Raw genomic sequence first — 25352 nt, forward strand, 5'->3', positions numbered from 1 at the left:
CCCTTCATAGAAGATTCTATCACCCATGGCCATAATTCTCCAATCCCATTAGATAATAGGCTCCACCTTCAACCCATAGGCGGCTGCCTCAACCATTGAGATGACATGGCTAGTAGCCATGTCCTCAACTATCTTCTTTATCCCACCTTTATCAAAGTTTGTCCCTAAGAGCTTACTTGTTCACTTAAGTGAATTTTTCCATTTTTAAAGAAAACAAGCTCCTTTGTTAAAGCATCTTTGAAACTTTCACAATCCCACCTTCCATGGTCAGTACTATCACACCATATGCATCTATTTACAAATCCTTCTATGTTTTAAGGTCGTTTTACTGTAGATTGACCTGATGGTCACCCCTTCTCTTCTAGCCTTGTAAGCTTTAGCTTTAGCTCTTGCATTCCTTTAACAATATCATCGAGGATGGATTTATCACTCTTTGGAACCACAATCACGGGCTTCATGGGACTCTTGGGAACACTTGGGGCTTGAGTAGGGTTGACGATCATCTTGTCTCTTCGTCATTGTCACTTGGCTAACAGTGAAATTGCATCTTTGACCTCATTCCAATTAGTCTTTAAGCCCTGTTCCGCATCCTTATCCTCAAGCAGTAACTCTAACTTCTCTTGAATCTCTTTGCCTGCAGCTTGCAAATAGAGATTTGTCTTCTCTAAGTTTCGGGTAGCCTTCTCAGTCCTTGAAAGTTCACCATAGCGGCATTCCAATTCCCTTAGCAGTTGGTAGGTGAAAGTCCCTCTTTTGGCCGAACTACCCACTCTAGAAAAGTCCTCTTTGTCACTCTTTTGGAGTATTCCAGGAAATACTCTTCTTTCTAGGCTAATTTGAATGCTTCCCAAGTTTCCCCATGCTCATTTCTAATTCCCCTTATATGTTCTCTAATCTCGGGAACCACAACTAGTTCAAAACTTTGCACCATCTCTACTTCAGGAACTCGATGAAGATCCATCTCCTTTACATATCCACAAAGATACTTTGTTACATCTTTACCTTTCAATTGGTCCATTTTCTTCACCACAGATTGAAGCGCTTTAGTTGAGTAAAACTCCCTTATTTCCGCAGCTTGCTGCTGCTGTATAAACACCGCAAAAGCTTGAAACATTTGCATTGTGACTGGATCAAACCGAACCCCCTGTTGCTCTTGTTGCTCCATAGATTAAAACGTTTGTTATGATGCCTTCAATGAAGCTTTTGAACCCTCACCCTAGCCTACTTCGCGTCGGGTTCACCAAACTTGTGTCAAGAAGTGCAGAGTGCGGCTAGGAAAGCGCCGGGCCTCTGACTGTGAGAGTTCGCATCAAAATCAAGAAAGTTGTAGAAGATTTGAGGCTAAAAACACACTAAAAAAGAACAAAACTCCAACCACGAAAGCTTCTCTTTGAAAAATAACCAAGATCAACTCAAAACTCTTGTGTGTCTGATGATTTGGTGTAGCCTCACTGCCAATTACACAGTTACAGTGCTCTTTCACCCTGATAAAAACTCTACACAAACGCTTCAATTCTTCGTCATAGCAATTTCATGGTAGCTTCAGAACTTCATTATACATTCCCAAGTAGTTATTTGAAGAGGGTAAATCCTAATTGGTGGCCTCACAACCTCGAATACAAGGTTAGAACAGCACGAGACTACACTAGCATACCTTCGGTGCATGCTTTGTATCCCTTCACAAAGGAGCTTACAGTGCTGATGTTCTACTTCTAAAATGTTCCCTCACTCCTCATAGTCATCGCACCGTGAGTGATGTGGAATTTTGAGCCATTGACCAATTTCGGGTAATTTTTTACCATTTTATGACCATTTTTTGTCATTTTTAGCCCAAAAATGCCCTTTTTTGCTCGTAAAAAACCCAAACGACCTAGGAAAAATCCCTAAAGTTGTGGAAAAATCCCATTGGGAATAAATTTCATCTTGAACTCATTTTACCGCTTGCCAAGAACTCTTGATGCATCTATTCCGCCCGCGCATGAAACCTGCTATTTTTGGATCGCCCGCATTGAACTTTCCAGGCAAAACGAGTGTGCCACTTCGATACACTTGACATTTGTAAATTTCTAAAGAAAAATATTAATAGGCATGTATTTATGTGAAAAGCCATACCACAGTGCCACGTCTAGGCCTTCGCTATTCTCGCAAGGTATATACACGATTGCGATCGTGGCATCTATTTTCGCATATATCACATAGCATTTGGTCCCACACAGCAAAAGCATTGAGAGTGAGGTAGATATTGAAGTTTCACATTATGCACGTGCCATGACATGACACCATCCATCCCAAAGTGACCTCCAAGTGAACACCATGTGATCCTGACCCTGTCATTTTTGCTATATGATTCTATGTTTACACCTCCATTTCAAGTGGCACGCGATAGCTTAATGGGAGAGTCAAGGCCTCCTACGACATAGGTGGTGATTTCGAGTCACAGGGGCTCAATCGGCGGCTGGAATCTTTTTATTCTTGAGAATAAATGGATGGTCCGCATCGTTCGAAGATGGTGGACCGTAAATCCTACTTGACAAGGGGGGTGTCAAATAGTCACGAGGCTTCAGAACCCCATATCTTCCTTGAAAAGGATATTTTCCTCTCTCATAGTGGTGCTTAAAAGGGCTTCTCCAAGGATCTTTATCAAACACTCACCAGCTATGGCTTTTCAACCTTTTTTTATCAGAGTTGGGATAGCTTACCCCTAGATGAGAACATCCCCCCTCACATCCCAGCTTCAACTTCTGCTTGCAATCTGGCTCTTGTTGTCTTGTCTGATGAGTATTTGTCTTCTAAGTGGCCAATGATTGAGCTTTGTGCCTTTTTGCACTCTAGGCAGTCTGTCAAGATCTTACCCCTCTTCTTTCCCCTCTCCCCGCCGATGATGTGCAGAAGAAGGACAACGTCAAGAAGTGGCATAGAAAATGGAGGGGCTTTGCGAAGAACGAAAAACGGATCATTGTGATGGAATGGGAAAAGGTTGCCAAGTCTCTACGCTCGCTAAATGGGCTAGATATGGGGCTGGTGAAGGTCCCTTCACTTTTGTGAAGGTCCCCTTACATTTTGGGTGAAGGGCCCTTCACTTTTGTGAAGGCCTATGAAGCACGGATTATTTTTTCAAGGGCCTCTTGATAGAACCTTTAGACTAGGGTCCATGGGGGATCCCTCTAAGGTGACCGGACAGAGGGCCAAACATGTTTTTAGACTATTTTCTAGGCAGATAGCATTGCATATGTGTTTTTGAGGCCCGATTGTCACGGGCAGAGATACAGTGCGCACATGGAGCACATTATCAAATCACATGGAACACATGGAGTGGACGGGACCACACCAGTGCTCGAAAGAAACCTAGGTTTAGTGTAATCCCACCTACAAAAGTTATATTTGAAGGTGAGAAAATCTATAATTTTTTAGACTACATAAGGAGTACGTCCTTAGTGAAGGGTGGATTTTTGGATGCAAATCTGGACCATTGGCAAAAGCTTGTCGATTAATGGGAGATTAATGCCACGTGACAAGCTAATGATAATTTTAAATTATTTTATATAGGACCTTGTGAGAGGGTGTTGACATTTGTTTACCTGTATCTTTAAAGAGGGACAATGACTTTTGTGTCAAACATTATTTTTTACTAGTACGGCCGGCCGCCTTCGGCGGCCTCTCTCTCTCCCCCCCTCTCTCCCTCTTTATCGCGTGCAACTGGGCTTTTTTTCTTTTTAGACTTTAGCCTTTAGGTTGCAGATTACGACACATGTAAAGGGGAGCCCTTCCGCCATATTATGTTAGTAAATGCCTTTGAAATATATTGTAATGTGAATAGTTCATTGTTACTTTTTTTCAAAAAAACATAATATTGTATTGTGACACTACATGTTTAAAAATAATAGTGCCACTTTCAATTTTTTCTCATAGAAGCTTTTTATTAGGAAATTTCACCTTGTTTGAAAAACTAGTGTAATTTGGCCTAAAAACCTTCAAATTTTCAATTTTCAAATTTGTTTCTCATATGTAGGTTTACCAAGTTTCCGAAAAAACATTTTTTTCGAGCACTGGACTGCAGGCACATGTTGTCCGTTCAAGCATTGACATTGTCAACATGACGCAACATCTTTTTGCAGTTGGTTGGAGAGGTTCTGTAGCCTCTGAGGTCCCAATTGAATCGGAGGCATTTTGAATTATTTCTCTGCTTGATTGAAGGAGCTGAGAGAGAGAGAGAGAGAGAGAGAGAGAGAGAGAGAGAGAGAGAGAGAGAGAGAGAGAGAGAGAGAGAGCGCTCCCAATTCGCCCAATATCGCTAAGCATGCAGCAATCAAGCAGTGCTTCGGAACCCCATATCTTCCCTGCGAAGGACATTTTCCTCTCTCATAGTGGTTCTCAGAAGGGCTTCGCGAAGGATCTTTATCGAACACTCACCAGCTATGGCTTTTCCACCTTTTTTTATTAGAGTACTCGGCATAGCTTACCCCTAGCTGAGGACTTCCCCCCTCACATCCTAACTGCAGCTTCTGCTTGCAGTCTGGCTCTTGTTGTCTTGTCTGATGAGTATTTGTCTTCTAAGTGGCCAATGATTGAACTTTGTGCCTTTTTTCACTCTAGGCAGTCTGTCAAGATCTTACCCCTCTTCTTTCGCCTCTCCGCCGATGATCTGCAGAAGAAGGACAACCTCAAGAAGTGGCACAGAAAAAGGGCAGACTGCAGGTGCCGACTGCAGTGTGCAGAGAGAGAGAGAGAGAGAGAGAGAGGGGTAAGTTTGCTTGTCTTCTCCCGAAGTTTTGGCCGTATCTTTGAGAGATTCTCTGATGAAGTCCGAGACCTCCATTATCATAGTTATCCTTCAGTCTATCTTTATGCATGACGTGGGTGTGACCTTGCTGAGGATGCTCTTTGTTGGGCTTCCTCCACATTGCTTTGCTAGGCACCTAGTGTAGGGTATTGCATGAGTAGAGAAAGCATGCACAGAAGCGGGAAAGCCAAGATGCTCCACAAAGTCTTTGGTTCCAGGTAATTCAAGAAGAACTAGAAGAGAAGTCGACAGAGGTAGAAGAAGGGAGGCAAAGACAAGAAAGCGAGGACAACATAGGCAATCAGCCCACTAGCAGCAACCGAATTGTCTTCAACCTTTTGGGGGAACTAATGTGCTAACATTGCTATGCCTAGTGACTGTAATGATATGTACATAGATTGTATACCACAGCATGTAAATGTTATAGTGACAATTTTTGGCTTTCTAAAAGAAGCCTTAGAGATGTGTTGGGTTAGGCATACTTTCAATGTTTTCAGTGATGATTGAGACTTACATTAAATGTTATTTTGATTTTAAAGTATTAAATGGATATTTTTATTTCACCTTTCATTTCACTTCCTCACATGGTTTGACTATTAAAATATGTGAGAAAGTCATTCAAAAATTCTGCAAATCTCAAAGTTTCTCCTAGTATTTCCAATGTTGTTCTTTGTGAGGAGGAAACTCGATCAGCAGTCGCTTAAAAAAATAATCTTTTTCGAACGTTAACACTGATTGGAATCAAGCTATAAAATACAAGAAATATAAAGGCATGTGAAGTTGTGAAATGAAAAGAACTAATTAATTTATGTGCGTGCATGTGTATAGAATTTATTAGAATTAGGCAAGGTGAAGCTTCACTTTAGCATTCTAAAACAATAGAATGCAAAATAAAAATAAAAATGTGTGTGTGTAAAATTTACTAAAATTATGCAAGGTGAAGCTTCACTTTAGCATTCTAAAATAATAAAATGCAAGAAAAGTAAAGACATGTCATGATGTGAAATAAAAGATAAGTTTGCATCATGCATTGAAAACTAAGGGTTTCTTTTAGAAAGCCGAAAAAAGATTGGACAGACTTACTCAATCGATATCAAACAAAAGAAGTCAAACCATGTGATGAAGTGAAATGAAAGGTGAAATAAAAACATCGGTTTTTCTTCCCTTTACCATGGTTTGCAGCTAGCTAGTCTCGATTTTTAATCGGCTCAAGACAAAGCTAAGGCAATCCTTTCCCAAACACTGATACCAGTTTAATTCAACCTAGAAATTTTATCACTTTCTTATTGTTTTTGAAAGCCATCATGACCCTTTCACTTTTTTAATATCGACTAGTTGGTGTATTCTTGCAAATGGATGTTTATTTGAGTATATGTGAGGTGAAATGTCTACAACAGTTTTCCTCAATTCATCGATTAGGTGATACAACTTATGAGTATGAAAAGATTTAGTGTATCTAGATATCCGCTAGAGATCGGTGACAGTATCTTGATGTGATGGCTAAACAACTTGCAATAATCAGGATTTGTGTTTGGGATCATGATGGAAGCGTGAGAGCAACAACTTCTATCACGGGGAATGGGCACCATGTACCAATGAAAAAGAATATACTGAACAAGTTTAAGCACTTCAAATAACAATTAAATTGTAAGAGATAGAAAGTGCATGACACATGAGATAGGGAGTAGCGGATCAGTTCCACCCCAAGAGAACACTGGCCCCAAACACTGGTTACAAGTCTATAGCAATAGTTGAAAAGAAGCTTATAGATTTTAAGAGGCTTCTTTGGTTACAAGTCTATAGCAATAGTTGTGCACTATTGGCACAAAGCAAGGTAAAAGTTCACTATGGCCTACATAAAGGCCACGATAAGAATTCAATAATAAAAGGTCTCTTTGTGAGAGAAAATAAGAAAGTGACACTAATTTTTATAACATTTGTTATCACTATAGAATATTATGTTTCTTGAAAAAAGTATAACAATAAAATATTTAAACTATAGTATATTTCAAAAACATAAAAACTAATTTTTGAAAAAGCACTTGGTCATGAGAGTTAAAAAACTATTTTAAAAATGTAAAAACTCATAATGATCTACAGGCAAGGTGAGAAAGAGAGGGTAGTGTTTAAAAGAAATAATTTCCTTAACACTGAATATAAATGATAGATTTACAAAAGTTAAGCTATTAGTTGCTATTTATGATTAAAGTGTGCAAACTTCAGCCATAACAATTAAAGTACAAAAAATAGAAATAGATAATTATTATTTTTAATTGAAAAATTACTTACAAAGCTTAAAAATTTGCATTCTACAGGCAAGGTGAGAAAGAGAGGGTAGTGTTTAAAAGAAATAATTTCCTTAACACTCAATATAAATGATAGATTTACAAAAGTTAAGCTATTAATTGATATATATGATTAAAGTGTGCAAACTTTAGCCATTATAACAATTAAAGTACAAAAAATAGAAATAGATAATTATTATTTTTAATTGAAAAAACTTACAAAGCTTAAAAATTTGCATTTTAAAAACCTTTGACCGATTAATTGTTTGCTTATGCATTCTTAGAGGACCTCATTAAATTATTAAAGGTTTCTAAAAGCTTTCCTTCTTACAATACATCTTGTTTATCTCATTTTCCATGAATCATGCATGTCACTATATAAAATCATTCATTCACAAAAAAAGCATCTAAACATAGTGAAGATATTTTTTAAGAACTAGTTAATGTATCTGAGGAGATGATATATTTATTTCAAAAGAGTGTTTGGTTTAACATTTACGGTATCAGAAAAGTCAAAAGTAAGTTGTTTCTACGGTTGTGGGAGCTCTGTCGCTTTGCGTCTAGAGCCTGTGAGGCTTGCATGAGGTAGATGCTTTGGGCTTCCTTCAATAAAGCGGGCTGCGAAGCTGCTATTGCTGGTCGTGCGGATCTGTGGGGAAAAGACTTCAGTTTGAGGGTCTGAATGCGTCTGAGGAGGGAGACCATCTGCAGCCCCACCCATGGTTTGTCACACGGTCTTCACCCCTCCCTCATTTTTGGAGCTCTGGGAGAGGCCGCCGGCCACCCTCTTGCCCCCTCTTGGAGGGGAAAAATGGTGGCCATTTTTCTTTTTGTTTCCCAAATCTAAGTGGCAGGTGGGGTTCGAGTGGCAGACGACTTCTACTTGGTAGCAACGCTCAGTACAGGCAGCTTCTTATTATGGTGCTTGGCTCTCCTTAAAAAGCCGGTATGTGTTGGAACTAGTCTTTTTTGGATTTGGTTTGTGGATGGTGTTGCTTCATCTGTGCCGTGGCCCTCGGGTCGATGATGGGGACCTCGGGCCCTGCCCTCTTTCGGCTTGCTCGTGTTACTCTTCATTGGGGGAAGGTGTCTCCAATGGCAGCACAGTTATTTAGTTTTTTGCAATGTTGCTTTTTTGTTATGATTTTCTATGGTATGCGTGTGTGAATAGGGTGGCTTCCCAATACACCATGGTCTTGCACGGTTTTGTGAGTCCTGAGTTGTTATGATGTATATTGTGCTTCTACTTTATTTCACCACTCACATTTGTGACTTTGAAAAAAAAACATTTGCAATATGAGATAAAATTCAATACTAACCAATTTTTACCATGTACAAAGGACAGTGCCTTAACTTGCCTCACTCTTTTGTCCTGACTAAAAATAACTTTGCATTTTTTGATTCTTTCTTGGATACAATTAAAAATCAAAACTCTTCATGTTTTCATTTCAAACACAAATTGGAAAATGTAAAAGGGCTTAGAAAATGAAAAGATTATTGTCACTGGGAAGTGAGAAGACTATTATTCTATATAAAGAGGTGGCTTTGTATATATGCAATGTGCCGGGCTTTTGTGGAATTTAGTTTGCTTTCCTAATTTTAAAATGATTTGTGGTACACAAAAACTCAATGCAGCTCTTGGAAAATTTTATTTGAAAGGACATGATGTCTTTCTCAATTCTCCTCAAGACTTAAATAAGGCTCTTCAGAGGGACACATATCTACCAACAAAATTTGAACGACCTTTATCCATACTAGTACAGCCGGCGGGCTTCGCCCGTCTCTCTCTCTCTCTCTCTCTCTCTCTCTCTCTCTCTCTCTCTCTCTCTCTGTCACTATGCTCCCGGAGTTGCAGGCCACACCCGCCGCTTGAAGGAAATTCGGACGCATGACAGGGAGGGGGAACTAGAATTCCCTCCCCCTTTATCCTTTATATCCATATGGATACTAAGACCTGTAGAGGCCAAAAATCTGTTCTCGCTCGCTCGTTGTGTCGACTAGAGTCTAGCTCGTCTCTGACATTAAAAATGCTCCTCCTCCTCTCTCTCTCTCTCTCTCTCTCTCTCTCTCTCTCTCTCTCACACACACACACACACACACACACACACACACACACACGCACACACACGCACACACACTCTCGTAGACTAATCATACACACGCGAAGCACGCACACACATTTTTTAGTAACTCTCCCTCACAAGTATATTATATTGGTTTGAGATTGTAGGCTGTGTCTCTAATCAAGGATCATTCACTCTCGGGGACATCAATGCTTGTAGCAGTGTGGACAACATCTCGCCCGAATCATATGAAGCAGTGCAGAGAATCCTCCGCTTTATCATTGGTCGAGGTAGCAAAGTGTTGCTCACAGCCCGTGCCCTTGATACGTTAGTGCTTGCACTAAAAAATATGCAACGTAATTTCACATGTGATAGTATGCGCATGCGCAATATAGACGAAGATGAAGCTACTAAGCTCCTCTTGGAAACAATGAGCGTAGGAGGTGATGATCATGGCCAGCTGGGGTAGGAGGAGGAACTAGTGGTGCGCAATATTCTGCGCATGTGTCGTTTTCACAGAAAATTTTTCTAGCCTTTGGTTGTGAAGAGAATGGGTGCCATGCTGGTCAGCAATGAGAGAGATGTTGTAGATGGATGGGCTAGAGATCAAAAGAGGAATTGGAGCTCATTCAACGACAAAGTTATTGAGGGATAACTGGAGGATGTGGTGCTAGAGCTCATCCTAAAGAGCTTCAAGGACTCATTGGATGAGGATCTCCAATGCTGTTTCTGGATGTGGATCTCTTTATTCAACCTGCTTCTCTTCAAGAAAGTTCGCATGAGTGGTCCATCCGGCAGCTAGGCTTCATGCACGGAAAAGATGAAGCAATTGTTCAGGAACTGGTAATTTGTTCAAGATGAAGCAATTGTTCAGGAACTGGTAATTTGTTGCCTTTCTTTAAACTTTTGTTTACGAAACAGCTCTAGGCTCATACATATTCGTATTACTGTGGCATCCATATTATTGTAATAGGTGCGGCGTCCCTGAAGGCTTTGCTTTATCGAAAAAAATATTGGTGACACAGATCGTACCATTGTCCATGATGTCTATGTGAACTTTGCCAAGAGTATCCAAAACAAAAGGTTTGTATGTTTTTCTTGGTCTTGTGTGAGGAGGCAACATATCAATAGGGAAGTAGACTGGATGCTGGAGGAAAGATATAATATAGAAAGGCCACTAAGAGCCATGATATTAGAAGCGGCAGGGCTCGAGAGAGTTAGTCTGAAAAAATTGTCAAGCTTGAAAATTGTAATCATCAGAAAATGTAGATCATTGGTGAAAGTGAGGCTTGCAGGGTTGACCTCTCTTGTTAGTATAGACATCAAATTACACTACAACAAAAACAGGTGCCTTTGATGCAAATTTCGACGTGAACCATCGAAAACTGCGTCGAAATCTTTGTCCCTATGAAACAGACGAAATACGCCTTGATATCTACGTCGAATAAACCTGTTTTCGACGCGTATTTTGATGACTATATCAACACGTATTTCGACGACCATATCAAAAAAAAAAATCTTGGGCAGAGGATAGGTAGTCTGGCTTGTGCCTAGTGAAAAGATGGACACAGCCACAGCGAGACTGCCTGTCCTCTGCCCAAGAAAGCGAGCAGCACCAAAATCAACTGTGCTCCCACAGAAATTTCGCCAGAGTTCCCTTCGTTTTAACATAAACTTTTCAAAAAAAACCATATGTATACGTCTCCTACATGATATCCATGTAGGATCTCACATGAGATTTAAGGCACAACTTGATGGAAGAAATGAAACAAACTTTGTGCAAAACCATAACCATAACCATATTGATCAAAACAATAACTATAACCATAACCATAACCATAAACAAAACAATAACCATAAAGTTAAACATAACCATAAACAAAACAATAACCATAACCATAATGTCCATAAACAATAAACAATAACCATAACCATGTCGATACAAGAAAGAAACACAAAGATGTGTCTGTGTCTAACAAAACATGTATAGAAATCCACTGATGACTCGCTCGTCACAACCTGCACATAAAGGGACAAGTCACGAAATTAGTATGATATTACTTCACATATACTAAATTAATTAAGTCAACTCACACATATTATTTGTCTAGATCAAAAGTCTCACCTCAATCGATCAACGAGACTCTAAGGCCTCCTAGTCTACAGGCTCTCTTGCGGGGTCGGTAGCAAGATCATTCAATACTTCATAAATGCCTCTCCGATATCCATCTGTCTCCTCCTCGCGTGTCGGGGCTCGATGCATTGCAAGATTCTGCGTTTATAGAAAAACCAAAGTAATTAAGAATACATGATTCACCACTCTTGAAAAAAAACTCTAAGGCCTCCTATTCTACAGGCTCTCCTGCGGGGTCGGTAGCAAGATCATTCAATACTTCATAAATGCCTCTCCGATATCCATCTGTCTCCTCCTCGCGTGTCGGGGCTCGATGCATTGCAAGATTCTGCGTTTATAGAAAAACCAAAGTAATTAAGAATACATGATTTACCACTCTTGAAAAAAAACTCCATAGCTTGGATTTGAAACTCATAAATTCATAGCGAAAGGTGTCCAAGCCTCCGCTGCCAAGATGAGATGTGCCCCTAGTCGTCCTACATACCTCCGCGGCGAGACGCTGCTGTCTGAACCTCGTGTCCCCGCTGTCTCCTCATCCTCCCTGATCTGCTGGCACAACTCGTGTGAGATGCCCGAAGGCTTCGGCGAGCCTGGCCTAAAAGCCCAACGAGCTGCATCTCGATGATTTTTCACGGTTTCCCGTGCAACATTCGTGATCCACCTCCTCGGAAGCTCATCTGAACCCGGAGCAGGCTAATACTCTCTCATGATGGTCTCCACTATGTAATTGATTTTGTTGCGATCCTGATGAGACCAAGACGTCATGATGGTGCTAGAAAACTGAAGTTCCATGAGCTGGCAAACCCGTTGTCTCATCTCAGTCTCGACACTATCCATGTCAACCTGTCCATCTGGCCGTACAATATAGACCTTGGAGGAACTAGGATTGTGTGCCCCCCAAGGTGTCCGAGGTGTGCTAAGAGGTGTGTCGAGAGGTGTGTCTAGGTAGGATGGAGGTCGTGAGTGAGGAGGGGTCAAAGCATCTGTGGACCCTCCTCCACAGCAACCACCACTTCCACCTGACGATCGCCAAGATCGGCGAGTGCGCCTGTGCTGTGGAGATGCTGCCGTACCCTCCTCTACCATACCCCTAGGTGTTGAAGCGGCCGTGATGAGAGACCTCACAGGTGTTGTACCCATAGGCGTCCCGACCCCTATAAGCTTCCCCCCCATAGGCGTCGGACCCTCGGGTGTGAAGCACGGAGGCATGGTACCCGTATCTCTGGCTATCCAATACTGAGACGCATCTGCCATCTGAGTGGGCGTCATCTGTGTGATGAAGCCCATAAATGCATCCGCACTCATAGAAGCGCGATCTGGCGACTGGTCTGCCATACTAAAGTCCTGCACAAAGAAAGTAAAAGAAAGCATCAAAACACCTTTGTGTAAATTAAGAAAGAGCTTAATTTTAAATCAAAATCTTCACAAAAACACTTACAGGCCTCGACTAGTGAGGCATAATCGATAAGATCTTGCACCGTATCATCGTCTATCTCTAACTGCAGACATAACTCTGTCCCAACTCGTTCTGGAGGATTGTCTTCATCTACAAGTGTCATATCTGCCTCGTCTGCATCATCCCTCGTATATCTGTCAGCTTCCTCTGCCATACCTTCGTCCATCTCATCTAATGTCACAGCAGTATCTGTGTCGTTTGGCCGACTTTCCTCCAGGAGCTCTTTCCCTTCAAATACTTGTTTATTTCTTGGATCAACCTAACCACAAACCACCATTGTCGCTCTCAAGGGTCCGGTACAAAGACCAATTTCTTGCAATGTTCGGGGAGAGCAAATGTGTCGCTCGCATCTGTCCAAACCTTTGTAGAATCTATCTGCACAAGCTTGTTCCCATCTGTGCGTACCATTGCATTGTAACCAGAAGTAATCACCTTGAACCACTTCACATCCAACAAAAACATCTCAAACCCTCTGAAGCTGACTTTCAAGATATTTGACACCAGACCACAGTAATCCAGGTTGCTAGTGCTCTCATTCGTGTCTCTAGCACTGGCCCTGCTCTTTTGCATAAACTAACCATTGCCCCACTGTCAAAGGTGTTTCTTCTACTGTAAATTTGTTGTGTTCTGAAATGCTTTCCATGCGACCACAGTGCCATGCATGTATGATACCTCCAGTCACATCCAATAGCGAGCTCTTCCTCTTCTGGAGATATGGGTTCTTCAATCTATCGAGCTGCTCTCACTGTCTTGTCCAACCATGCCATTGTAGGGAATTCAGGTAGAGGAGCACGATGGTCTGTCAAGGGTAAGCCTCTAGTCGTTTGGCTTCGCCTGAAATCGTGTCGCTCCTTATTGCGTCTCTCTTTCTCTTCTTCGTACCTTTCAAACCATTTTTTCATCGGCTCTGAATTTAGTATATAGAACTTCATGATCTTTTCTCGCATGGCGTCGTCCATTTTCTATGGCACCCCTTGCCCCTGCGGCTCCTTTCCCACCAATCTTGCATCCTCCTCATCGCTCATTGGCGAGGTAATTCGGGGTCAGAAACGGATAGAAATTTGGTCGTCAAGACAAGAGACTCTTGCACCAGCCATCCTTCTGCCATGCTCCCCTCTGGACGCGCTTTTTGGCGAACAAAACCCTAAAGTGTTTTCATGAACCGCTCTAGAACGAACATCCAACGGCTGCAGACTATACCTGCCACTGCAACCTCATCTACTACATGGATGAGAAAGTGCATTTGGATAGTTAGGCAGCTTGTGGGTAGATACTTCTCAATCATGAAAACTGCCTCAATGGAGTTAGCCCTTGCAACGACTACAATGGATTCCTCTCTTATCTCCTTGGAAGAGATCCCCCGCACTAGCTCTGAAATCTTGTATATGCAGGACCACACTTCCTCCGTTAAACACTCCTTGATCACAATTGGAAGAATAAATTGCAAGAACTTATTCGAGTCGTGCGATTTCAGTCCTGACAGTTGATCATCATAGGTGAATGCTGTCTTGAGACACCGCATGCATCTTGTTAGCGTCCTGAACTCTGAAATCACCCTTTTGACTTGTCGTTCCTTGCTTTTTAGCAATACCCATGGCACTCTTGGAAGCTTTGTTTGGCCCGCTGCATTGGTGAAAGGCCACAGCTTTGGCATCTTTCCAACTGATTGCAAATCATCTCGTGAGGCTCTGTAACATTTAATGGCCTAATAACTTGTGTGTAGCGGAAATTAGCATGAACATAGTAGGCATTTCATTAGAATAGATTCCTACTGAGAATTACAAGAGTGCTTGGGTGGAGAGAGCAACAAAAAGAATAACACCTAGTTAGATAGCATCAACAATACTTTCAAAAGAGAGAGAAATTAAGCAATTGACAACAGTTGAGGACCGGATTTGCATGGAGCCAGTCCCCCCTCCAAAAGGCTTTGTATTATGGTTTCTCCCTTCAAGAGAGACATTGTACAATACAATTCTTTGTGTTCCTTCAGGACTAGCTAGTGCAATGAGGATGAAAGCTTAATGCACCAAGCAAAACACTTAGCAAACACAACTTTAATTATCCCCGGTGTCAGACCCAAGACCTCACACACCTTCGAAATGGTGAGAGCCAGCAGGGTATGAGAGTAGATTGAGAGGAAGGAGTATCTTACGAGAAAGATGTACATCTCCTGACATAATCACTCATATTATCATAGCTTAGCTTAGTAATTAGCTTGTAGAGGAGATGAGCATGCATTGAAGCTTGGCTCTTGGTTGGATTTGCATCCACATTCCAAGAGTGTGTCGATGTAGGCTTCTATCTCACAAGCTTGGAGTAGGTGATGAGCTCTCCATTAAAGCTTGGGAAGAGATAGTCTTCTCTTTCTTAACACATGAGATTGTGTGTGTGATAATGCCTTGCAAAAATCAGCCCCCTCTCTCTCTTGGGCGAGCCCTCTTGCTATTTTCTCTTGGAGGCTCCCCATTGGACCTCCACAGGGGTAGCCTATCACAATTAAGCAACATGAGTGATAGCCTTCTGACATGTGTCCCACTTTCCCCTTTTGTGAGAGCTTAATCAATTAAAATTAATTGATTTAAATGAATTAAATCCCCATTGGACCTTTCCCCATTTTGACCAATAGGAATTAAGTAGCCCATTGGGGTGCTCAATTCCTATTGGACCCCTTCACGGGCTGTCCAATAATCATCCAGGAGACTTAATTTTCATTGGTTCTTTTTATTAAGTGTTTTAAAATTAATTAGGCTAAATTTACTCTAGCCTAATTCTCATTGGTCCACTTCAAGGGTCATCCAATAGGAATTGAGCACACTTTGGGAGCAACTAGCTTAGGCATCTGACATGTGTCGTTCATTCCCTTTGTGTAAAGGGGGCTTGTGTGTGTGTGTGTGGCTTTGTCTCTCATCCCCTACTTTCTAGGATCGCCCCGTACTATGTAGGGATATGCAAGACTTTTTGGTCACACACGAACCATCCAATTTCCCCTAGGGTTGACCTTTGGACACAACCTTTGAATTTTGGAACCTTAGCATTTTGGAAGTCTTAATGGGCTAAACCTTAGGGTCTTTTTAGCCCATTTTTGCACATGGATCTTCTGCAGATGGCCCCCCCTTTGGATCCCTATTTTCCCTCCTTTGGATCCCTACTGTGGCCGGTCTGCTAGCTTAACCAATATTCTAGGTTTTTCTCCCCTTGCACTTCCCCATATTAAATGATCAGTTTACCACGAGAAAATCATTTAGGAGAATTAGATATTGATTATGATGACATTACCTCTCTCTTGAAATCATAGTCGTCCTCGACTATGGTGTAGAGAAGATAAAGCATATTCATGAGTCCTTTTCTTAGCGGGTAGAGGATCCCTATGTTACCCTACGACATCATTCCACAATGGATGACTAGTCCATTTGGCGCTTGAGAGCCTGAGGCTTCCGCAAGCATGTCTGCACATTAGTCCTATCAATCTTCCATAGTAGAGTGACAAGCTCTACTTGGTGTTTGGGAGACGTCGTCTCCGCAAACTTGATCTAAGCATGCATACTACTTCATTTTTGTGCACAATAAGAAAAAGAGAGTCCTATAAGACAAAAACTTTGTTCATTTTTAACATTTTGTACATTTGCTTACTCTTGGGAAGCATTGTAAGCATTGACAAGGTTTAGGTTATCCTTTAATTGTATGCCTTGCATCCATCTAGCATCTTCAAAAGGATAATTCTTAAATTTAATAAGATATTGTCGGATAGTCTTACCGCCTCTTAGTACCTTGTCTTCATGTGGAAGAATGGACTCGAGCTGCAGCACCTCCTCTTGGTCCTCGATCTCCGGTGGGTCTTCAATAGTTGGTTCTTGAGGTGGCTCTCCTTTGTAAGGCTTTAATAGGCTCACATGGAAAGCATTGTGTATGAGACAATGATTGGGAAACTTGAGTTGATAGGCCATCTCATTGATTGGCCTAAGAATCTGGAAGGGACCATAGTACCTTTTTGCTAGTTTAACATAGTACTTTTGGTGGCCCGTAGGATTCTTGCGCGTTGTGTGCCTTAATCGAGCCTTGGGAAACTTTAATAAGACCCAATCATTTTCTTTAAAGGTTTGGGCTCTTCTGTGCTTTTCAGCAGTAGCCTTTTGCCTTTGTTGTGAGATAGAGATAGCATCCTTAATATTTTGAAAAGATTCTTGTAGGTCTCGGCTATACTCATCTGCAGCGAAGATCTTCCCATGTACCTTAAGTAGCAAGGGACTTTTTTATCTTCCCTCAATTACCTCGAAAGGTGCTTTTCCCGTGGAAGTATGTACAGTGTTATTGTAAGCATACTCCACTAAGGGTAAGTACTTCTCCCATTGGGATCTTTGATCTACTTCTGTTACATAGGCTTTTAGTAGATCGAGAATGGTTAGGTTAGCTATTTCACTTTGGCCATCGGTTTGTGGATGATAGGCCGAAGAGAAGTTTAGCCTTCTCCCTAAATTCTCAAAGAGACCCTTCCAGAAATTACTGGTCATTCTAGGATCTCTATCCGACACTATGGACATTGGCAAGCCATGGTACTTGAAAATTTGTGAAATGAAGAGGGTTGCCATTTGATGGGCTTTGATAGTCTTTTTGACAGGTATAAAATGAGCTTGTTTACTGAACCTGTCTACTATCGTCCATATTCCCGTATTCCCATGGATAGACTTAGGCAATCCAAAGATAAAATCCATGGATATTCTCTTCCATGGTGAATTAGGGATTGGCAAGGGTTGAAGCAATCCAAGTTGCTTCCCTTTATCAAATTTTGTCTTTTCGAATACCACACATTTAGAAACATACTCTTGTATGTTCACTTTCATGGTAGGCCAATAGAAATATGTTTCCATTCCCTTTAAGGTAGTGCACTAATAGCACAGGTGAGCAAAAATGGAGATGAGCTAGGCCTAACCATGCCCTTCTCAACTAACTCATGCACTTGCCGCATAATCTCCTCTTGTTGAGCTTGAGAAACACTACAAGAGGTTGTGTGCGCTTGTGACGCTGTTAGCGACGGAAATACACTGGGTTTTTATAACCCCTGGCGTCGTTAAAAGCGTCGCTAATAGCGTCGCTACGAGAGCGTCGCTATATGCGACGCTATAGGCGTCGCTATATGTGTCGCTATAAGCGTTGCTATATAGAGACGCTCATAGCGACGGTTATAGCGACGTTTACACAGAAGTCTATAGCAACGCTTATAGCGACGCTCCATAGCCATAAATAGCGACGGTTATAGCGACGCCGGAGAGAAATTTTTTTTGGTATCAACCATATTGTACTTGATTCACTTTTTAAAAAAAGTGCAAGGATAGATAAAAGACCCAAAATAGTCACCCACAAGACGCATTGTTTGCAAAATTTACAAGCGTAAAATTGACAATTGTACACATCATAGGCAAAATGAATTGATTGGCAAATGTAATAATGACAATTGCACAACATCATAGGCATAAAGAATTGATTGGCAAAATGAACTGCGGTGACAAATGTAATAATATATATGGTTCAAAAAGACGTATAAAATCCGTCTCATGATACATAAGCTATGAGAAACCCTAAACTAATGCTATCTAGCTACGGCTAAACTGACGTCGTCTAGTCAGACGTCTCATCGCGTCCAAGCGGCATATCTGTCGGATTCTGCAAAAAAATACAATAAGACAGCTTTCAGTAAGTATAAACATATAACGACATTTATAAAACAATACAAAAAATAGAAAAGAGTAAACCCTAATACTAACCATGCCACCGCGAGAACTGAGAATGTCCATCAAGGCATTTAAGCCCTTCCTGCCTGCGTACTCGCGCTCGTACGGTGTGGGATCACGTCCTGTCATCGACCACTGTCAAAACATACAAAGATTTCATTATGTTAGAATTAAAAAACTCATAAACCCTAAACTATCGAACATAAAGAGCAATGCGAAAACACTTACAAAATCGGCCTCAAATGATGCCCATCCACCGCTCCCCAAGTGGTGCGAGCTCCCTGCCTCTACTCGCGCTCTGGCTGCATCCTTTTGTTGCTTCCACTTGTCAGGATTCTCGAGCGCGTCTTTCTTCGCATTCTTCCAATCTTCTTTGGCCAGCCAATCTGGCCTGTTCCACCCATGCTTGATTGCTTTTTGCACTTCGGAACGCTTGTGTTTGCAGTATTCGCCCATTCGAATCTTCATCAGGTCTTCATTGAAGCGCCGATCCCGTGTTGGAACGGGAAACTCATCATGAAGTATGCTGATGACTCTGCCTTTTAAATCACTTGGTACTTCACTCCATTTGTTTAGTATGTAGTGTCTAAACAGCTGAGAGCAAAGACCACGCATGCGCGAGATCACCTTCTTGCCGTCATCATCCATGATGATGCCGCCGCTGAAGTCGACGGAGTAAGGCAAGCCCTCTGGCCGGTGACACGTGAACCTGGGTGTCCCGGCAGGGGTCTCTAGTGGCGTGTCGATGGGGGTACGGACGTCAGGTGTCTCCACCGGCGTCTGGGCCCCGAAGCGAGGAGTGTCGAGTGGGGTGGTCCTGGCGGAGTAGGTAGAGGTGTGTAGCTGCTAGGAACAGTCAGTCGCGCGAAACCTGGCGTAGATGGCGATGTTGTTGCTGGTGTGGGGGCGGGCAAAGAAGGGGAGGGTAAAGAGCCTCGTCGAACACGAGGCGGTGTGGAGGCATCGGCGGCGGAATCCCCACAACAACCGCCACTGCCACCACTAGAGCGCCGGTGTCTAGACGTGTGTGAAGATCGCCTCGTCGACACTGAAGCTTCGGAGCGCGCTGAATGCTCCGAAAGAGAGGGAGATGCGGATGGAGTAGGAACGCGCGATGATGCGCCAGAGCGATGACGCTCCACGTACCACTGTCTTTGCTGCGGTGACAAAGAAGAAAGAAACTCCTCATCATCCATACCTGCATTAAACACACGAATATTTAAACTTAATATTGAATGAATAGAGTAGACAATGACGCAAAGACCATTAAATACAATGACATAATGACGCATATAAATACAATGACGCAATGAATTGAGTGATAGAAGAGGCAAATCGAAAACTCAGAATTTTCAATCAAAAGATGTGAGCGCGAGTAGAAAAGAGCGTTATACACCATGGAAGGTACTTAGAGAGCCAGAGCTTTTACAACACGGAGCAAAATTGTTCAAATACAATATTTGTGGCTTTAAGAGATCTCTCTCTCATCCTCGCATAACTCAGCATAACTTCCTATATCTATATAGAGCTCTCCGTTTAAACACATATCCTCTGTTTCATTTTGTAGCTCCTCTGCATGCACCCCATATAGAGTAGTAGCATCTTGATGCTCGTCTCCCACCACCGCAGCGGCTTCTGATTGAGCATCTTCTCTGATCTCCTTCTGCCATGCTACCCTCCGGACGTGCCTTTTGACGCACATATCTCTTAAGCGTTCTCATGAAACGTTCTAAGAAGAACATCCATCTGGAATGAACTGTGCCAGCTATTTCCACCTCATCAACTATGTGAACAAGAAGATGCACCTGAATGGTTAGCATGGTAGTAGAAAAATGTTTCTCAAACATGCACACAAGCTCCGCAGCATTTAGTTTGGCGAATGGTATGGAGTCTACGTTGATCTCCTTTTGTGAGATCCATTGCACCAGCTTTGCAAGTTTGTAGATTGTGTTACGGATGTCGAGAGACAAACATCCCTCAATGGCAACTGGTAAAATAAACTGTAAAGTATGTGCAACAATGATATTAAAGTCCACATTTTATGAAATGATATTAAATTCCACTATGAACGTACCTGACACATTTTATGCCAATCGTGTGACTTCAAACCGGTAAGCTTTCCTTCTTTAGTAAAACACGTTCGGAGCGAGTGCATTACGCCAGTGGGGGTCCGCAATAATCGAATGGTCTCTTTTACTTTGCGTTCTTGGGCTCCTGTGAAAATCCATGGTGCTTTAGGGAGTTTTATTGATCCATCAGACGCTGTTTGCGGCCAATATTGCTCCATACGATCCACATTTCTAAGGTCAACTCTGGCTCCCAAAGTATCTTTCTTGCCGGTCAGATGGTCCCATAGTAGATTACCCACATTCTTGAATATGTGCATTGGATCGAGCAAGTGATTGATCATGAGTCGGGGCCAGTATGGTAACTCGTACCATAGAGATAGTCTCTTCATCCCTGGAGGCAATCCGTCATCGCACATCTCCTTCTGCTCTAACCATGCTTGTGCAGACATCCTTGGTGGCTCTCTTCCCAAAAAGCCGTTGCGTAACACATGATTCTCTGGAAGATACGCTTGATGACCTTCGTAGATTTGCTTCTTCAGTGAGAGCGCCCTACGTGCATTCAGTCTAGGTCCACATGTGACACATGCTCTGTATCCGCTTGTTTGAAGCCCTGCATGTATACACATGATAATAGATCAACTATGGGAAAAAACAAGATTTACAGTGTCTGAGTGAGGAGTGTCAATAGATCACCTGAGCATTCTGTTAGCCCGGGATAGTCATGCATGGTCCACATTAGAATGCCTCTGATCAAAGCATTCCGTCGTCCTGTGTGTCGGCTCATATCCACCACCTCTATGCCAATCCACAATTGTTGTAGCTCTTCCGATAGTGGACGAAGATACACATCCATATTCTCCACTTTATATCGCCCTGGCAAAATCAAGCTTAGCCATAGGTGCCCCTTCTTCGTAGTCAACCACGCGGGAATGTTGTAGTTGACGATGACAACGGGCCATACACTGTAAGATGTTGATCTTTGACCAAATGGATTTACGCCATCCATAGCCAGGCCTAAGTGCAAATTTCGAGCTTCCCTGGAAAAATCCGACCATGTTGCATCTATATGTTTCCAGGCTGCGCAATCTGCAGGAATTCGTAGCACACCATCCGAAGATTTATTCTCCTCATGCCATGATGCTAGGGCGGCCATGGACTTACATTCGAAGAAATGCTTGATGCAAGGAAGCAGAGGAAAATGTCGCAAAACCTTTTGTGGAATTTTTGTCCCGTGGAGATCTACTCGATATCTTTCGGAATTACATTTCGGACACTTCTCCATGTCTATGTATTCCCCTCTGAAAAGAATGCAGTCATTAGGACAAGCGTGGATAGAATTGTAATCCATCCCCAAGTTTTGCAAAATCTTTCTTGCTTCATCTCGGGAATCTGGCATCACATTGTCAGCTGGTAGTATGTGCTCTTTAAGCAATCTACACAACATAAAAATACGATATAGTCGTGTAAAAATCTATCAGATCATTATACATTTAGAGTTTTATTAAAGTAAACTAATTGTAATAGATCACCTGAAAAGCGCTGTGACGCTAGTGTCACTCCATCCAAACTTTGCGTGCATGTTGAGAAGAACCAGGAGTGCTTTCAATCTAGACATACGTGCTCCATTATACAATGGCGTATCGGCTTCACTTTTCATATCATCATAGATAAGCCTTTATGAATCCATGATTGTCTCGATCATTTTATCAATCTCGGGCTAAAACATTGCCTCGTTGGGAATGTGCTCTGCATGATCATCCCCCGAGCTGTCAGAGGTTACATCTTGTAGCCTCACATATGCTGCTTGACCAAAGCGCCTGCAAAAACGTCTATTGGGTTGCAAGATTGGTGCTTGTTGGCTAGCGTCAGAGTCCGACGAGTTATAATTGGCAACAACTCGATCTATAATAGATGGATCAAACTCGCCAAATTCGCGAACGTGCTGCAAAGAAACACGTCTTGTCCGTCGCACAGCATGCTTGCATTGATTACAAGGACATAAGACCCTCGTTGCGAGATAGGTGTTTCGGTTGGACGGTCCCACATCCTCGTCACTACTCATAATGAGGATAAAAATATTATAACCTGGACAACAAATTTAATATTCTATTGGCATTCTTCGTCTTATCTCTCTCTCTCTCTCTCTCTCTCTCTCTCTACCTCACATTCTCTAGTCATGTCCAATCCCCGCACACCTCGGTCTAGAGGTGCACGGAGATCAGAACCACCGGGTTATAATCTCGTCTTTATTGGTCAATACCTATATTTGTGGGTACAAGAAATCTACAGACCCACGTCTACATGATACTGCATGTAGTGGACAAAACCCCTTTGCCTCTTCTCTAGCTGTAGCGCTTCACAGCATCTTAACATCTTTTCACAGTAGATCTTTTCATTGTTCATCTAACTCTAAACCCTAAACCGTAAGTGATTCTTGCGTGGACTCGATCTAACGTAAATAAGCGTAAATCTAAATAAACGTAAATCTAACTAAAAATAAACCTAAATCTAATTTAACGTAAGTCTACATCTAACCTAATCTTTAACGTCTTTAGGGATAGTTTCCTACGACATTAAAACTCTCTTCTTCTTGTGTGTGTGTGTGTGTGTGTGTGTGGGTAAACCTAAATAAACCTAAGTCTAATCTAATATAACATAAATCTAAATCTAACGTAAATTATGTTATATTAAAAACAAAGAACTAAACTAACAGGGATTATAAGAACCTTAAAACTGATTTAACACATAATTTTTCACATAACTCGGCAAGAGTTGGCATTCTCATCACTAAAGATGTGAGAGTTAACTTCCGGCGGCGACTCTGCCTCATCTCCATCCACATCTGGCGACAGCAATTGGCCCTTTGGACCGTTCTTGCTCTTGTTAATAACTTTGAAGTTGTTGTTGAATGACTAGAGGTTGTCTAGATCGTCATTGTCGGGGATGTAGTGACTCTTGCCACCCTGAAGATCCACCTTCTTCCCTATCTTCTGAAGACATTTCACCAGTACTTTTGGATCGATGGAGCCCACCATGAGTGAAGGCAGCAATACCCTATATTCCATTGAGGGCTTTCTTCACCCGCTTCATGCAGGCATCGCAGTTTATGGAGACCTAAATCTAATATAATATAACGTAAATCTAAATCTAGCGTAAATAAACGTAAATCTAGCTAAAAATAAACCTAAATCTAATCTAATTTAACTTAAATAAACCTGAATCTAATTTAACGTAAGTCTACATCTAACCTAATCTTTAACGTCTTTTAGGATAGTTTCCTACGACGTTATAACTCTCTTCTTCTTGTGTGTGTGCGCGTGTGTGGATGTGTGTGCCAATAAAAAGAGATAAATGGTATAACCTTTCTATCACCCATGCCAAGTATGATAGATTGGTTATGCCATTTCCCTCTTGAATAATAGGTCTTGAGTTCAACTCCTCGTCGGCTAGATCTTTAGGTCTTTTAATTTTAATTAGTTTCCTACGACGTTAAATTAGTTTCTCTCTCTTTCTCTCTCAATGTGTGTGTGTTTTTTTGTTTATGCATGTTTTCTCTCTCTTTTCCTCTCTCAATGTATGTATTTTTTGTTTATGCATGTTCTCTCTCTCTTTTCCTCTCTCAATGTGTGCGTTTTTTGTTTATGCATGCTCTCTCTCTCTTTTCCTCTCTCAATGTGTGTGTGCATTCTTTGTTTATGTATGTGTGTGTGCGTTTTTGTTTATGTTTGTACTCTTTCTCTCTCTCTCTCTCTCTCTCTCTCAAAAACACTATGTGTGTGTGTGTGTGTGTGAGAGAGAGAGAGAGAGGGAGAGAGAAAGAGGGGAAGGGAACATGAGAGTGAGGAGAGGGAAGGAGCATACCTGGATCTCCTTCCTCTCCTCGGGTGTGTGTGTGTGTGTGTGTGTGCAGAAGAAAGAGAGAGAGAGAGAGAGAGAGAGAGAGAGAGAGGGAGAGCGTTACCTGCTTCTTGCTTGAGGGCGCCGAAAAACTCAGATCTGAGATCTGAGTTTTTGGGAGCTCTCAGTTATTTTTTTTAGCCTAGCTGGCGTCGCCATGAGCGTCGCAAATTTACAAGTAAACGTGCGACGCTCATAGCGACGCCAGGATTTTTTTTTTTTGAGCGTCGCTGTGTGAGTGTCGCTAATATGAATAGCCTCTTGTAGTGAAACTCTATAAGGAGGTTTATTAGGCAGTGAACTTCCTGGAAGAAGCTCAATTGCATGGTCATCATTACCTCGTTTAGGAGGTAGCTCACAAGGGATGTCGTCAATAAAAACATCTTGAAACCCCTTGAGAAAATTGGATAACTCTAATTCCTTTTGGTTGCTTTTATTTTCTTTTGCTAAAGCATTAGGTTCATTTTGAGAATCTTTAACAAAAATCATGTACACGGAAATAGAGCTCTTTATTGACTTGTTGAAAGCTGATGTATGTACAATGGGGATAGTGTTACCCATTTCCTTAGCATCTATATATATACATGTCTTTTTCCCTGAACTTAAAGGAGATTCTCCTTTTAGGAAATTTAACATTGGCAGCCAGGTGGTCAAACCATGGTGCCCCTAGGATTACATCCTCATGCTTGTGAGGAGAGATAACGAAGTCCTCACATAGCTTTGAACATGAAGCCTCAATTTCCTGATTAAGGGAGTGACTGAAGCTCCTTGCTCCTTGAAAGCACTGTCTGCGGGTAGGACATCTCCCATCTCATAGGCTTGTATGCCTAGCTTGGTGGCCAACTCTATAGATATAAAATTGTGAGTAGAACCAGGGTCAAAGAGAATAAAAGCATCATGTTCTCTTACCTTTCCCCAAGCATGGCATAGAGGAGATCCTTT

The 25352-nt window shown here is 41.9% G+C and overlaps 1 pseudogene; it reads left to right on the forward strand.

Moving 5' to 3' along the window:
• The window catches only part of LOC147430709 (uncharacterized), a 69752-nt pseudogene extending 59267 nt beyond the window's left edge, over positions 1–10485 (forward strand).
• Positions 10486–25352: the final 14867 nt, after the last annotated feature.

The sequence above is a fragment of the Adiantum capillus-veneris genome, chromosome 21 (genome assembly GCF_014529385.1).
Source record: "Adiantum capillus-veneris isolate H3 chromosome 21, ASM1452938v2, whole genome shotgun sequence".
NCBI lineage: Eukaryota > Viridiplantae > Streptophyta > Polypodiopsida > Polypodiales > Pteridaceae > Adiantum > Adiantum capillus-veneris.